Genomic DNA, 15,746 nt, shown 5'->3' with positions numbered 1-15,746 from the left:
TCAACTCTCCACAACCCACAACCCAATACATATATAACACACCTATATACATATCTGGCATAGTCTCTCAGCCAATCACCTGTTGGCTGCCTTGTCTCCAGGACTATCTAGCTCAGTCCAGTACAAGCCAGTTTTTCTGCTCAGTCATTGAGCTGTCATGTGACACCACCAATCACCTGGCTGTCACATAGATCTTTTACATCTGCTTGCCATGTGCAGTCTCATGTTCCAACAACTAGAACACGGGGGTCATCTGCTGAAGCTGGAGGGTGAGAGATGCAAAACAGATAAAAGGAAGTATTTCATCCCACAACACATAGTTAAATTGTGGAACTCCCTGCCCCAGAATGAGGTGATGGTAGCCAACTTGGAAGACTTTAAAAGGGGAGTGGACATGTTCATGGAAGAGAGGGCTACTCATGGCTACTAGTAAATATGGATACTAGTCATGATGCATACCTCTTCTCTCCAGGATCAGAGGAGCATGCCTATTGCATCAGGTGCTGTGGAACACAGGCAGGATGCTGCTGCTGCAGTCATCCTGTTTGTGGGCTTCCTTGAGGCACCTGATTGGCCACTGTGTGAACAGACGGCTGGACTTGATGGGCCTTGGTCTGATCCAGCATGGCCTTTCTTATCTTCTTATGAAAGTGTGGAATACAACATCCCTTCAAGTATTTCACAGATGGAAATAGGGACAGGTCTGCAATGCCCCTACGCTCATGCCAAGGATCACGTTGTGAACCAATATGGGGTAATGGTTAGCGTTTTGGACTAGGATCTGTGAGACCCAAGTCTGAGTCCCCCTGGAGCAAAGAGCTGCTGCCCGTCATTCTCTTTCAGGCTAACCTGCCTCACGGGATTGTTGTCTGGGATAAAGTTGGGGAAGAAAGAGAGGTCTGCTGTTCTGATCTCCTTTGAAGGAAGGGCGGGATTTAAAATGTATTGCTGGAGAGCCCTGGCCCATGAACACATGAAGCTTCCTTATACTGAACCAGACCCATGGTCCATCAAAGTCAGTACTGTCTACTCAGACTGGCAGCGGCTCTCCAGGGTCTCAGGCAGAGGTCTTTCACATCACCTTCCTAGTCCCTTTAACTGGAGATGCCGGGGATTGATCCTGGGACCTTCTGCATGCCACGCAGATGCCCTACCACTGAGCCACAGCCCCTCCCCAATGTGATGAACCATGACATTTATTAATTAATTAATTTTAGATGTTTCTACCCTGCTTTTCTTCCCCAAAAGTCTTCCAACATTGTTCTCCGATGTGGCTGAACCATGTGGGAGAGCCAGTGTGGTGTAGTGGTTAGGAGCAGTAGACTCTAATCTGGAGAACCAGGTTTGATTCCCCACTCTTCCACATGAGGGGCAGATGCTAATCTGGTGAACCAAGTTGATTTCCCCACTCCTACACGTGAAGCCAGCTGGGTGACCTTGGGCGAGTCACAGTTGTCTGAACTTTCTCAGCCCCACCTACCTCACAGGGTGTCAGTTGTGGGGAGAGGAAGGGACGGAGATTGCAAGCCGGTTTGATTCTTCTTAAAAGGTAGAGAAAATCGGCATATAAAAACCAACTGTTCTCCTCCTCCTTCATTGCTTGACTGGATGCTGCAGTCATTTGTTTTCCAGACATTCTGGCTTAAAAGACAAGAAGCAACTGGACAAATCATGATTGGCCTACATAATATCAGCACTTCAAACCATACCCAAGGAGTTGCTGTGTGAAAAAATGATCAGCTGTGCCCCTTCCTGGTGTCTCACTGCTGATGTGCGCAATTTCATGTGCATGCACATTAGACACATTATGCCACGTGCCCCACCGAGAGATTTAAGACCTGGACACCCTGGGAGAAGGGACACGAACCCCACGCTGCCCAATCACTGAATGGGATAGAGGCATTCGTGCACGATGCTTGTACAGATGTTGTGTACTGGTTTTAAGCACTCTGTTGGTTATCTAAGGACACGTTCTCAATTTTAAATGGTGCTCCTGGCAGATAGGGCTCTGTTTTGTTTGGATACTGCTTTCATTGGTACAGGAAAGGCAGCATACAAATACCTTAAATACGTAATAAATGAACAACCGCTATTCAGCTGAGTGCCCCTTAACAGAAAGCAAAATGGCATAATACGCAGCCTACAGCCTACAATTTTATAAAGAATGCTTGCATTTCATCTGCAAAGTGAAATTGGCAAGCATCTCTATTTTTGAGTCATTCAAAAGGAATGCCCAATTTCTGCTGTCATGCAGAACTGACATATACTGAGTCAATCTCTATCATATTTTTGTCCTACTCTTCCTTCACAGAGGACATGACGCCGTACAATGACCTCCTTGCAAAAACCCTGTGAGGTAGGCTAGGCTGCGAGAAAGTGACTAGCTGGCTCGAGGTAACCTAGTGACTGTCATAGCTGAGCTCGGGTCTCCCAGGTCCAGTCTTCTAACCATTATACCAGGTTGCCTCTGACCAACATGGACTTTCCAAGACCTCAGGCATAGGTCTTTCCCCAGGAACCTTTAACTAGAGATCAGGATTGTATCTAGTATAACCGACTAATGAGCTGTGTCCCAACTCCACCACTCTGAGCTATCAGCCCCACCTTGTCTGTCCAGTGGGGATGTATGCATGCATGTGTGCGTGCATTTATTTTACTACATTTATACCCCGCTTTTCTCCCCAATGGGGACTCAAAGCGGCTTGCAACATTCTTTCCTTCTCTGTTGTATCCTCACAACAACCCTGAGAGGTAGGTTAGGTTGAGAGTGTTTCGCTGGCCCAATGTCACCCACCAAGTTTCCATGGCAGAGTGGGGATTCGAACCTGGGCCTCTCACAGCCTAGTCTGATACATGAAGCTGCCTTATACTGAATCAGACCCTTGGTCCATCAAAGTCAGTATTGTCTACTCAGACCAGCAGCGGCTCTCCGGGGTCTCAGGCAGAGGTCTTTCACATTACCTGATTGCCTGGTTCCTTTAATTGGAGATGCCGGGGATTGAACCTGGGACTTTCTGCATGCCAAGCAGGTGCTCTACCACTGAGCCACAGCCCCTCCCCACTAACACACTAACCACTACAGCCATAAAGAGAAGTGGATGGCTCTGCAGTGCAAATGTCTCCAAGAGGACTGTTGTAACAACAAGCTTGGGACCTGTCTGGGTATTTTACAGTGCTTACCAGAATTCGTGGACTGTAGAGCCAATGTCATGTTAGTTACTGTGAGCCGGTAAATCCTCAGGCACATGGTCGAATCAACCAGCTTGATTAAAGGCCCCTTGGGGAATGAAGTGGGGTTGCCAACTCCAGGTCCTGGAGATTTGGTGGTGGAGGGTGGGCAGGGCAGAGTCTGGGGATGGGAGGGAGGTCAGTTGCAATTCCAGAAGAACTCTAGGCCCCACCTGGAGGTTGACAGCTCTACGTTGGAGCCTAATTGGGGAATGGAAGGCATTTTCAGAGCTTGAATTTAGAAATACAGTTTTAAAGTTGCCTAGTGGGCATCATAAGAGGGAGCAATGAGAGAGAGAGAGAGAGAGAGAGAGAGAGAGAGAGATCCCCTCCATTGGCATGCCAGGGACCTACTACCATTGGCTGTTCCCTGCTCAGAAAATAGGTACAGTTAGCAAATGTAATACATGAGATGGCCCTGACATTTGTGGTGAGCGCACTGTTTGTCTGAAAAAGGGATTTGCCTCTGAGATCTGGCCTTTCACCCCCACAAATTCCAATTTGCAGTGTTCAAGTCTTGCTGCAAAGCAAACAGCCTTTCTCAAGATACCTGCCACGAGGCAAATTCCCTTTTAGTGAAATGACTGCTCGGCTATCATGCTAACATTTCCACATGATGCATGAAGGAACTAGCAGCTCTAGGGCCGGAGCAGGGGCTCAGACTGGTGGTGGTCTTGTCATGAAAAAGTTGCTGGGAGATCAGATGTTCTCACAGATGAGCAGGACAGATTTCTTGTTATGTTTCCAGCAACTGTAATATGGGCAAGGGAAGATACTGGTGAAGGGGGTCAAATCCAGCCTTTCTTTCAAGCTCGAAGAGAAAAGATAGAAAAACTGCCTTAAAATCCATAGGGCCAATTTACAGGTTCCACAGTCCTTGGCCTTTTAGGCAGGGACGTTTCCCCGCGGTCATCCCCGCCGACTGCTTCGGGGCTTCCTTTTGATTATGCATGCCTTTCCCGCCCGTCAGAGGTCGCCTTGCTCTCCCCACGCGTTTTGCCCATGTTTTCCAGTTGCTGTTTTAGCCAGAATCTGAAAAATGCAGGCAAACGCGGGGCCTCTGACGGGCGGAAAAGGCACGCATAATCAAAAGAAAGCCCCAAAGCAGTCGGCGGGGGTGATTGCTGGGAAACCTCCCTATATAAAAGGGCCTTGTGCCCTCCGCATGTGCTTTCGACAGCTGGGTTCTAGGGATTCTCTGCCCCGAATGTAATACTCAGATGTGTTCAGACATGTGGAAAGAGGGGGGGGCTCCTTGCCCACGCTCTTTTCCCAACATGAAATGTCTCTAGGGGTACTGCCCATTGGAGAGGCTTACACTTAACCCATTGATACCGTGTAGCCCATCAGTACATATGAGTTTCCACAGTGAATCTCCAGGGGACAGTCCAATTCAGGAAAATGGTGCATAGGGAGGAACTTAAGCCCCATTTCCTCATGCATTGTGGTCCTGACCCCAACTAGGCCCCCACGGAGCTGGGAATTAGGGAGCGCAGGACTCCTAGACCATTTATGCAGGGCTGTTTCCCTCATGGTCACCCCGCCGACTGCTACGGGGCTTCCTTTTGATTATGCATGCCTTTCCCTACTATCAGAGGTCGCCTCGCTCTCCCTGCGCATTTCCGTGTGTTTTGCTTGTGTTTTCTGGATGCTGTTTTAGCCAGAATCCAGAAAATGTGGACAAAATGCGCGGAAACGCGCGGGGAGCGCAAGGTGACCTCTGACGGTCGGGAAAGGCATGCATAATCAAAAGGAAGCCCTGAAGCCGTTGGTAGGGGTGACCGCAGGGGAATAGCCCTGCATAAATGGCCCGGGAGAGCGTTGGATTGACAGTATCGGGGTGGACATAGGGAAGGGTGCAAGGACTTTGTAATGTATGAATTTGACTTTAGTCTCCTCCCAATAGATTATTCTGTATATTGCCCTTGATAACTGTTGATTGTTAACAATGGGGCCAGTCGACGCAGAATTTTAATGGCTGATGTTCCGAAGAATGATATTCTAGTGGGCAGAGAGACTCATCTCTTCCCACCGGTACATGCTGTATCTCTCGGTGTTTTGTCTCAACCCATTTTCAAACAACGTGGGCAAATTAAACGGGACGGCAGATTTCGTCAGACTACATGTCATAGTCCTTGATTTGATAATTGGAGATGAGGGGGGAAATCGCTTATCGTCTTCCGTTGACTTCTGGAAGGGGACGGGGGTCCTGTGAGGAGCCGCAGTAATGCTGGCTCGGAACGGCGGAGGTAATTGCCGTGCGCCGGAATGACCCCAACGCCGCCCGCCTGCTCTCTCTAATTGCAGCGGCTGCGGGGTCTGGTCCGAGAAGAAATGCGGGAAGACAAGGGACAATTTCCCCTAATCGCTCGTTTTGAATGAAATCAGTGTGCAGTTAACCTACCATTATAAATTCTGGCAGAAAAAGGCCCCCTGAACACGAAGGTTTGTTTAATCGGTTAGGCTAGAATCCAAGTCACCGGAGGGTATGCGGCGCGCACACTGCCGCCATTCATTCCTGCGAAAACACCTTCCCCCCCACACACACATCTGAGGAAATAGCTGTGGCTGGCATAAAAGTATTTTTGGCAAAGATCCCTTCGAGGCCGGCCCCAGATGTTTACCGGCGTTTATAACTGTAACTTTTCAAGTTTGCCGTTGTTGGGTTTCCCCCCCCCCCAAACTCAATATGCAGAAAGTCAAGCATAATGGGAGCTGTGTGCGTATATATAGACACATATATGTTCTGTGATCGTGTCGAAGGGAGTGTAAAACGGAGTACTTTCAGTCTCCTGAGGTTAGAACTGTTCGTTCGGCAGCCATCGTGTCTGTGGGAAGCCCGGCTGCCGCAGCAGTGTGGCGGCGGAGGCGGTTTTCAGGGGAGATGAGCTGAGTGGGAGGAAGGAGAGTTAACCCGTCCCCTGCCAGCCTCTCTCTCCCTGCCCACCCCCCACCCCCGGCATCCCTCCCCGCACACATATTTCCCTCGCACCTGAATTCGAGATCCGCATCTCTGTCATGCAGGTTGGGCGACTGAAAAGAATCTGGAGCAGTTAGAAGTAGGAGCGCCGGTCAATAAAAAGAATTTTAATTTGATTAATCATTTGCTTTCCGACTAATAATGAATGGATTATATATATATATATTTTTTTAAAAGAGCTGATTATCGTGTCCTTTTTCTGGAGAGGCTCTTTCAGAAATGGAAGACAGAGCGTGAAAGAATGTACCGTTTTATGCAAAGAAGAGATGCCACCTTGTTAGAAGGAGAGGATGTTTGTGGTTTCAATTGTAAGCCGTCTTGGGCAGGATTCTGAAGAGGTGGCATAGGTAAATTCTAAATAAATAAATTTAAAAGCAGTCTCAGTCCGCAGATGTTGGCAAAGACAATTCTCTGTGTAAGATCCTGGAATGCTACTGCCAGTGAGGGTAGATAGTACTTATGTTTATTAGGAAAGGATTTTAATCTTCCTTCCTTCCTTCCTTCCTTCCTTCCTTCCTTCCTTCCTTCCTTCCTTCCTTCCTTCCTTCCTTCCTTCCTTCCTCCCAAATTTGCCTGTTGGCGTTCTCATTCTGCCTACAACACACCCCTTTTTACTCAAAAAGTTCATCAACACTGATTCCCATATAGCACACCTGAATCCACTGGTGAATAATGGGATCTTGTGTGAAGATGCCCAATATTAGCCCTGTTCACAAGTTATAGCAAACATACATATAATCCATATACAGTGTACAGTTGCTATCTCTTTATATGTCCATTGAGTAATTCACATGTCACATTCAACTCATGTACAGCTGAACATGTGATTGAAACCCCACATTTATCCAAGTATCCTGTTTCATTTGTAAAATGAACACATGTTGGCTCTTTCTTACAAACAGATGTATGCATGTAATTGCAGGATGCATATTCGTTCACTGCAACATATGAACAGGGCTATCAAAATAAGAGTTTTCCCCTCCCCCACATATCCCTTGCTGAGATTCTCAATCAGAGTTTATCTATATTTCAGGCTCAACCAGACCAAGCAAAGATTGTTGGTCTTATTCTGGATTTAAAATGCAAATTGTTAGTTCATGCTGCCTCAGTTTGCGTGGGTTACGTGGGAAAGAAAAAGGGGCTATCAGCTATGTTTTGCTGATGAAATCTGGGCTCGCCAATTTGTTGTTAACATTTTAAAGGACAAAACCCCTCCACGTTTTAAAAAGACCCATCTCTTCTCCTTTACAATGCTAACCACAAAGCAGGAAGCTCAGTTCTTTATAGAAAAACTGAACAGAGGTTGAAGGGTTAAATCTGCTCTTTCTTCCCCACACAGCCCTGAGGCTAATTGAGGCTGCTGTTTGTACCATATGAACAGAATGAGATGTGTAGACTTTGTCTCAACAGTCTGAAGTCCTTAGAATCCTGGTTAGCAGGGGGAAGCCTGGTAAACCTGCCTGCGTTTGTATGTCAAGGGTAGCAGTCGTCAGCTTCTAAGTGGGATTCTGTCATCATGCTTTTGCGTGAGAAAGGAGGGAGGGAGGGGCACAGCTACACAGCACTCAAAGTAAAACATATAGGATGAAGTATCGTATTCAGACCTGATCCAAATCTACTTGACTTCTGCAAGGTTTGTTGAATCAAACACGTTCCAGCCATAACCTGGGCAGTGATTTGATTTTACTTGTCCATTCAGCACATGAGGCCATGTTATGGAAGTTAGAAATGCGAACTTCAGGCCCTCTTTGGTTTTTTGGGTTTAGCCGTTTAAGAATCCAGATTGCTGGGGTAAAGCGTAGATGACTGGGGAAGGCAAAGTCAAACCACCCAGCAAACAAAGTCTGCCTAGTAAATGTCGTGATGTGACGTCACCCCATGGCTCAGTAATGACCCGATGCTTGCACAAGGGATTACCTTTACCTTTTTATTGTGGGTTTTTCTTACTTTTATATTTCCCTTTGCACAGTTTTAATTAAAAAGGCAGCAGTGGGAATGCTGTAAAGTGATAGATACGTCAATAGCGATTATAATTAAACTGCAATAGCCTATCCCATTCCGAGGACTCAGGGAGAGTACAATGACTTGAACCCTACAATCTGTTCCTGATGGTAGAAGGGCCTGTCTCTCAGTGGAGGATGGGTGTGATTTCCATTTATTCTCTTTGCCTCTGTGCTGTTCAGTGAGGTCACATGACTCTGTGGTCAACCGTAGGAAGGAGAGGTAGAGAAGCCCCGATCTGCAAGCTCCAGTCATCTCATGGATCTCTTAGGATCCACACCAGCACGTGTCTTCCGTATGCTTCTCTGACGAGGTGGTTTGGGAGGTTGAAATGGCCCTGGAGCAAGCCGCGTTGTACAACTCCTGTGATGCCGCAAGCCAGCTCAGTTATGGCCAGTGGTGCCAGTGACAGATGTTGGCTCACCCATTGCCTTCTCCAACCAGCTGCTAACAGCCCATCAGGAACTTTCCTGGTAAATTATACGGCAAGTCCACTCCTCTACCCTGGTGACCCAAAAACATGTCTCATCACTCCCAGAGGTTACAAGTTCAGGATTTTTTTTGAGGCTCCAGGGGGAGGGGCTCAGTGGTAGAGCATCTGCTTTGCATGCGTGAGGTCTCATGGTTCAATCCCCAGCATCTCCATGGTATGGGGAGAGTGGACAGGAAGAAGCTTTTCTCCCTCTCTCATATTGCTAGAACGCGGGGTCATCTGCTGAAGCTGGAGAGAGATTCAAAACTGATAAAAAGGAAGTATTTCTTCACACAACGCATAGTTAAATTGTGGAACTCCCTGCCGCAGGATGTAGTGATGACTGCCAACTTGGAAGGCTTTAAGAGGGGAGTGGGCATGTTCATGGAGGAGAGGGCTATCCATGGCTACTAGTCAAAATGGTTACTAGTCAAGATGCATACCTATTCTCTCCGGTATCAGAGGAGCGTGCCAAATATATAAGGTGCTGTGGAACACAGGCAGGATGTTGCTGCAGTTGTCTTGTTTGTGGGCTTCCTAGAGGCACCTGGTTGGCCACTGGGTGAACTAGGGCTGTCAAAAAAAAAAAAATTCGGTACAGTTCGGATTCGGCCGAATTTGACCCTTGTGGGTTCGGTACGTGCCGAAGTCCGAACTCCCCCGCTTCGGATCCCCGGTAATTCGGGGGGATCCGGAGTTCAGGGGAAAATTCGGCCCCAGCGCGCCTTCAGAGGGATTCCCTGAAGGCGCGCGGGGGCCCTTTAAACTGATCTGAGCCTCCCAGCTGGGAGGCGCAGATCAGTTTAAAGGGCAGCCCGCCCCCCTTCAGCGGGCTCCGCTGGAGAGGCCCTGGCTGTCATTTAAACTCATCTGCGCCTCCCAGCTGGGAGGCTCAGATGAGTTTAAAGGGCAGCCCGCCCCCCTTCAGCGGAGCCCACTGAAGGCGGGCGGGCTGCGCTTTAAACTCATCTGTGCCTCCCGGCCGGGAGGCACAGATGAGTTTAAATGACAGCCCGCCCCCCTTCAGCGGGCTCCACTGGAGAGGCGCGGGCTGTCATTTAAACTCATCTGCGCCTCCCAGCTGGGAGGCTCAGATGAGTTTAAAGGGCAGCCCGCGCCTTTCAGCGGGCTCCCCTGAAGGGGGGCCGAATTTGCCGAATTTATTCGCGAACTCCCGAACTCGCTGAATTCGGCCCCCCCGGTTGCCCGCCAGTTTTGAGTTCGGATCCATCCGAACAGAAAATCACCGAATCAGGGGAAATTCGGTTGATTTTCAGTTCGGACCGAACCGAATTGACAGCCCTAGTGTGAACAGACTGCTGGACTTGATGGGCCTTGGTCTGATCCAGCAGGCTTTTCTTATTTTCTTACGTTCCAAAAGGATGAGGGAGTAGATGATATGTGAGATTTTGGGGTTACTCGAGCAGGTGACCCTGGAGAGCTGCTGCCAGCCAAAGCAGACAGTACTAACTTTGATAGACTTAACGGTCTGAGTCTGTATAAGGCAGCTCAAAGTGTTCAAAGCCGAGGGGCTAGAATTCCTTTCTACATGACCTTGTGGTCCTCCCCTGGGTGTATACGTTGGCTAAAAGGAATAATCTTAAAGATAATGATAGAACAGCACAGAGAGGGGCTGCAGCTTAATTTTATAACACCCACTTTGCATTCAAAAGGTCCCCAGTTCAGTCTCCAGCATTTCTAGATTAAGGATTTCAGAAAGCAGGTGATGGGAAAGACTTTTCTCTGTCAAAAACAGTACCCTGCTAGATGGCCCAAATGATTGTCTCATTATATGGCAGCTTCATATGTTCAACATACGCCCCGTCAATTAAAAAAGCTCATTCGGTGGGTACACAAGAAAGGGCCTTTTCAGCAGCAGCCCCATGATTATGAAAGAACCTCCCCAGGGACGTGTGCCTGGCCTGTATGCTTTCGCAGGCAGTTGAAGATAGTTTTATTTGGGACTGCATTGGATTACATTTAGAAGCATTCTCGAGTAGTGATTTTAAATTTTGGTTTTAGGGTTTTAATGTATTTTATTCTATGTGTATGTTTTGTAAGCCGCCGAGCTCCACAAGGAAGAAAGGCAGCTAATAATTAATAAAATAAATAAATAAACCTCTTTTTTTGACATCAAGTCACAGTTGATTTTTGATGACCCCATAGGGTTTTCAACGCAAGAGGTGTTCCTAGATGGTTTGCCATTGCCTGCCTCTGCATAGCAACCATAGACTTCCTTAGTGGTCTCCTATCCAAGTACACCCTGCTTAGCTTCTGAGATCTGACGAGATCCGGCTAGCCTTCAACATAGGGATGGATGATCGCTTACGTATGGTGGGCTCAGGCTGTTTAGGGCTTTATCGGCAAAAACTGAAATGACCCTGAAAAGAAATAGAAGCTCAGCACAAGGGTTGGTGTAATATGCTCTTGATTGACAAAGCCGAACAGCTGGATGAAACTCTGCAGAGGTGATAGGATGACTTTAATGAGGCTCAAGTACCAGTTAAACCAACAGCCTTTGGGTGGCTTCAGCCAATCACAGGAATTCCATCAGATAATCTTAATGGCTTTTTTGTGCACAAGAATGGTGGATCGGTTTTCTATTTGGCACTGGAAATGGGAGACTCTTCCAAAAATATCACTTCCTTCTCTCCCTCCCCCGGGCCCCCTGCTGTCAGGCTCATCATCTTCCATCCTTCCCAGCAGCGTCTTCCAGCTCTGTCATTCACACTTGCGCCCCCCCCCCCATCCCCGTTCACTCCAATTTTTGTCTTTTCCAGATACGATTTGTATCGGACACATCTCGTGCAACGCTCCTTTACCAAAGCGAACGTCGCCGGCAGCCCGGTGTAGGTTTCTCGGGAGACGACGACCATTCATGTGATTAGAAGGTAAGCGGGGTATTCTGGACTCGGTCTCGTTTTGCGTATTTACTCCATCACGGATGCCCGGCCCTGCTATCATGCGCTTGCGCTCCTCTTCATGTTTTTGTCAGTAAGATCAAAAGAGCGGCCTCCTGTTTTTCTCTCCAGATCAGATCTTGTGCCCTCCTGACAGGCCTGTAATTCTCACTGACAACATTTGCTCCCAATTCCAATCTTTGAAAGTCTCTTATAGAAAAGAGGGAATAGCTGCTGACAGGACAAACAACACCCGCCTCTGTGTCACTTTGCTGACACTGGTGGTCTCGGTCAAGTTCTCGAATATTTGCCATGCTGCGCTTCGTGTGTGAATCCCACATATTTTAAAATTCATTTTATTTAAATAATTTATACCCCGCCCTTCCCCCCCACTGGGGACCCAAGACAGCTTACAAGCCACCAAGCCAGCGTGGTATAGTGGTTAGAGTCCACCGCTCCAAACCACTGCTCCTAATCTGGAGAATTGGGTTTGATTCCCCATTCCTCCACATGAGTGGCGGAGGCTAATCTGGTGAACCAGGTTTTTTCCCCCACTCCTACACATGAAGCCAGCTGGCTGACCTTGGGCTAGTCACAGTTCTCTTTGAGCCCTCTCAGCCCCACCTACCTCACAGAGTGTCTATTGTAGGGAGGGGAAGGGAAGGTGACTGTAAACCGGTTTGATTCTGCCTTAAGTGGTAGAGAAAGTCGGCATATAAAAACCAACTCTTCATCTTCTTACATTGTTCTCCTCTCTTCCTTTTTATCCTCACAACAATCCTGTGAGGTAGGTGAGGCTGAGAGAGTGTGACTGGCCAAGGTTCACCCAGTGAGCTTTTGTGGCATGGGTGGGCATTCAAAGCTGGGCCTCCCAGATACTAGTCCAACACTCTTAACTATGACACCACACTGGCTCTCATATCTGCAGATGCAGATATGTGTCTTGATCAGGCATCAGTTTAGTGAAGTTATCAGATCCAAGGAAAAATGCAATAGTGCGGGATAGTCAGTTGGGTGTTGGATGAGTATCGGGGAGACTCAGATTCAAACCCCCGTTCTGCCATGGATACTTGCTAGATGACTAAGATCAGCCATACTCCCTCATCCTCATCTACTTCACAGGGGAGGGGCTGTGGCTCAGTGGTAGAGCACCTGCTTGGCATGCAGAAGATCCCAGGTTCAATCCCCAGTATCTCCAGTTAAAAGGGACCAGGCAAGTAGGTGATGTGAAAGCCCAGGCAATGGGAAACCACCTCCGAAGGTCTCTTGCGTCAGCTGTGGCTTGACGGCACTTTCCACCACCACCATATTTGAACAGAGAACATGATGTGCTGTTAAGCATATTTGGAGCACTGTTTGTGCTTTTGATTGAGGAACATGATGCACAATTGTGGATCATTGCAGTGCAGCCATGAAGGCCAGCCATGAAGGAGCTAGAAAAGATTCTTCAACGTAAGGATGTGTCACTGGCCACCAAGATCAAGTTAATTCATGCCATCGTATTCCCTATTACTATGTATGAGTGTGAAAGCTGGACAATGAAGAAAGCGGATAGGAAGAAAGTAGAACACGCACACACACACACACACACACACACAAATTTTACATAATCATTTTACACCCTGCACTTCTCGGCCTTATGACTCTCTGTGTGCTGGTTGAAGATCCAGTCAAGAATTAGACAAAAGTTAATACCACACTGAAAATGTACCAGTCTTTAAGGTGTTGCAAGACTCCTTTTGGTTTTAACACAGATTAGTTATGTGTTACACTGAGATCTTGGTTGTGTCTGTGTCAAGTGTCATCAAGTCACAGCCGACTTAAGGCAACCCTGTAGGGTTTTCAAGGTGAGAGGTGGTTTGCCATTGCCTGTGTTTAGAAGAAGAAGAGTTGGTTTTTATATGCTGAATTTCTCTACCACTTAAGGAAGAATCAAACCAGCTTACAATTACCTTCCTCCCCCTCCCCATAACAGACACCCTGTGAGGTAGGTGGGGCTGAGAGAATGTGACTAGCCCAAGGCCCCTCAGCTGGCTTCATGTGTAGGAGTGGGGAAACCAACCCAGTTCACCAGATGATCCTCCACCACTCATGTGGAGGAGTGGGGAATCAAACCCGGTTCTCCAGATCAGAGTCCACCGCTCCAAAGCACAGCTCTTAACCACTACACCATAGCAACTCGGTGGTCCCCCATCCAAATACTAACCAGGACTGACCCTGCTTAGCTTCCAAATTTGATGAGATCAGGCTAGCCTGGGCCATCCAGGTCAGGGCAAGCCTTCAGTTGTGTCCTCTTTTTCTGTATGATTAAACCATGTTGTACCACAGGGAACGTACTACAAAAAAGACAATTCACACACTCATTTGTAGTCAGTCCTCTCGCGGCATGGGTATGTGTGTGCCGTCAAGTCACAGCTGCCTTATGAAGACCCCGTAGGGTTTTCAAGGCAAGAGACATTCAGAGGTGGCTTTCCATTGCCTGTCTCTTGTGTGGGCTGAAAGAGTTCTGAGAGAAACATGACTGGTAAGATATCAAAATTGCAGCTTTCTGAAATGGTCTGCTTAATTATGTTCGTCAAGGAAAAATATTCCATAAATGTGACACACACACACTTAAAAAGAGCAGATTTTGATGCATTTAGTGTATTTAGGCTTGATTAGGTCTCCAAGGAAGTGCAAACATGTTAAATTCATAGGAAGAAAAATGTTCAGGCTACATGTGAGCGAGTCGCATCTGCCAAAAGCTAGCCAGCGGCTTTGTTTTGTAAAACGCTGTTTACTCCTTTCCTCTCCATTGCCATGGCTACTGTTTACTAGCAGGACATTAAGAAAAAGTAAGAGCCATTTAAGAAAAAAAATGTGACTGAAAACAGGGAATGCTTTATTATACAACTGCTATCAGTATTTAAATAAAATCACTGCTGGGGAAAAACCCTCATCTGAACAAAATTCTCCTTGTCTGATCTCTGGCAGGATTAGAATTTGCATTTTACTGGCACATGAAACAAGGCGATGAATTTACCTGTTTGAGAAATGCCCAGCCTCTGTTGGAGTGACCTTGGTTTTCTGATGATGTCTCATGATTTCCGCACATCTTCCTGTTTGTGATAAAATACTGAATGCATAATTTAAAAAAAAATTGGAAAAGCAAAACCAAAATTCTGCAAAGACTACTTTGGGTCGGATAAGTCACGACTCTTTGGCCCAGATCATATATCCAGTGTCAACCCACCTGCCTTGCACGACCATCACTCAATTCGGAAACCTGATAGAGGTGTATTTCAAGCTGCCTTTCTGTTTTGCGCCCAGGTGTGTTTAAAACTACACATTGGCAGATAGAAAGGGGCCAGAAGAAGCTTTATTAAGTGAATTTGGGACCACACGGGTTCTGTAGTATTTAGAGTTTTGAATCTGGACAAGGTGAGACTGAGATTCGAATCACTATGAGCTATGAATCACTGTATCTCAGGCTAACCTCCCTCAACAGTTTCTGAGCTAAGAATGAGTCAGCGCTTATTTATCGAGGGCCGGGGCTGTCAACGGCCAGGAAAAGCAGACAGAGGGTCCCCTGTTAAAATTCAGTTGAAGTGTAAAAGGGGAGGGGAGGGAGGCCAGCTATGATGGAAAACTGTTGCTTAAAGGTCTACTTGTACTTTTGAGTTTACCTGGTTTACTTGACATGTCTCCTTTTCATTTCCTTCTGCCTGGTGCAGGACAAGGTGAGCACAGTCTAAGGAGTAGGGCTGTCAAAAAAAAAATTCGGTACAGTTCGGATTCGGCCGAATTTGACCCTTGTGGGGTCGGTACGTGCCGAAGTCCGAACTCCCCCGCTTCGGATCCCCGGTAATTCGGGGGGATCCGGAGTTCGGGGAAAAATTCGGCCGAAGCGCGCCTTCAGGGATTCCCTGAAGGCGCGCGGGGGCCCTTTAAACTGATCTGAGCCTCCCAGCTGGGAGGCGCAGATCAGTTTAAAGGGCAGCACGCCCCCCTTCAGCGGGCTCCCGTGAAGGGGGGCGGGCTGCCCTTTAAACTCATCTGCGCCTCCCGGCCGGGAGGCGCAGATGAGTTTAAAGGACAGCCGCGCCTCTCCAGCGGGCTCCCGTGAAGGGGGGGGCTGTCCTTTAAACTCATCTGTGCCTCCCGGCCGGGAGGCACAGATGAGTTT

Source organism: Euleptes europaea, chromosome 6, assembly GCF_029931775.1.
Source record: "Euleptes europaea isolate rEulEur1 chromosome 6, rEulEur1.hap1, whole genome shotgun sequence".
Classification (NCBI taxonomy): domain Eukaryota; kingdom Metazoa; phylum Chordata; class Lepidosauria; order Squamata; family Sphaerodactylidae; genus Euleptes; species Euleptes europaea.
The sequence above is the reverse complement of the archived record's forward strand: the minus strand, read 5'-3'. Positions refer to the sequence as shown.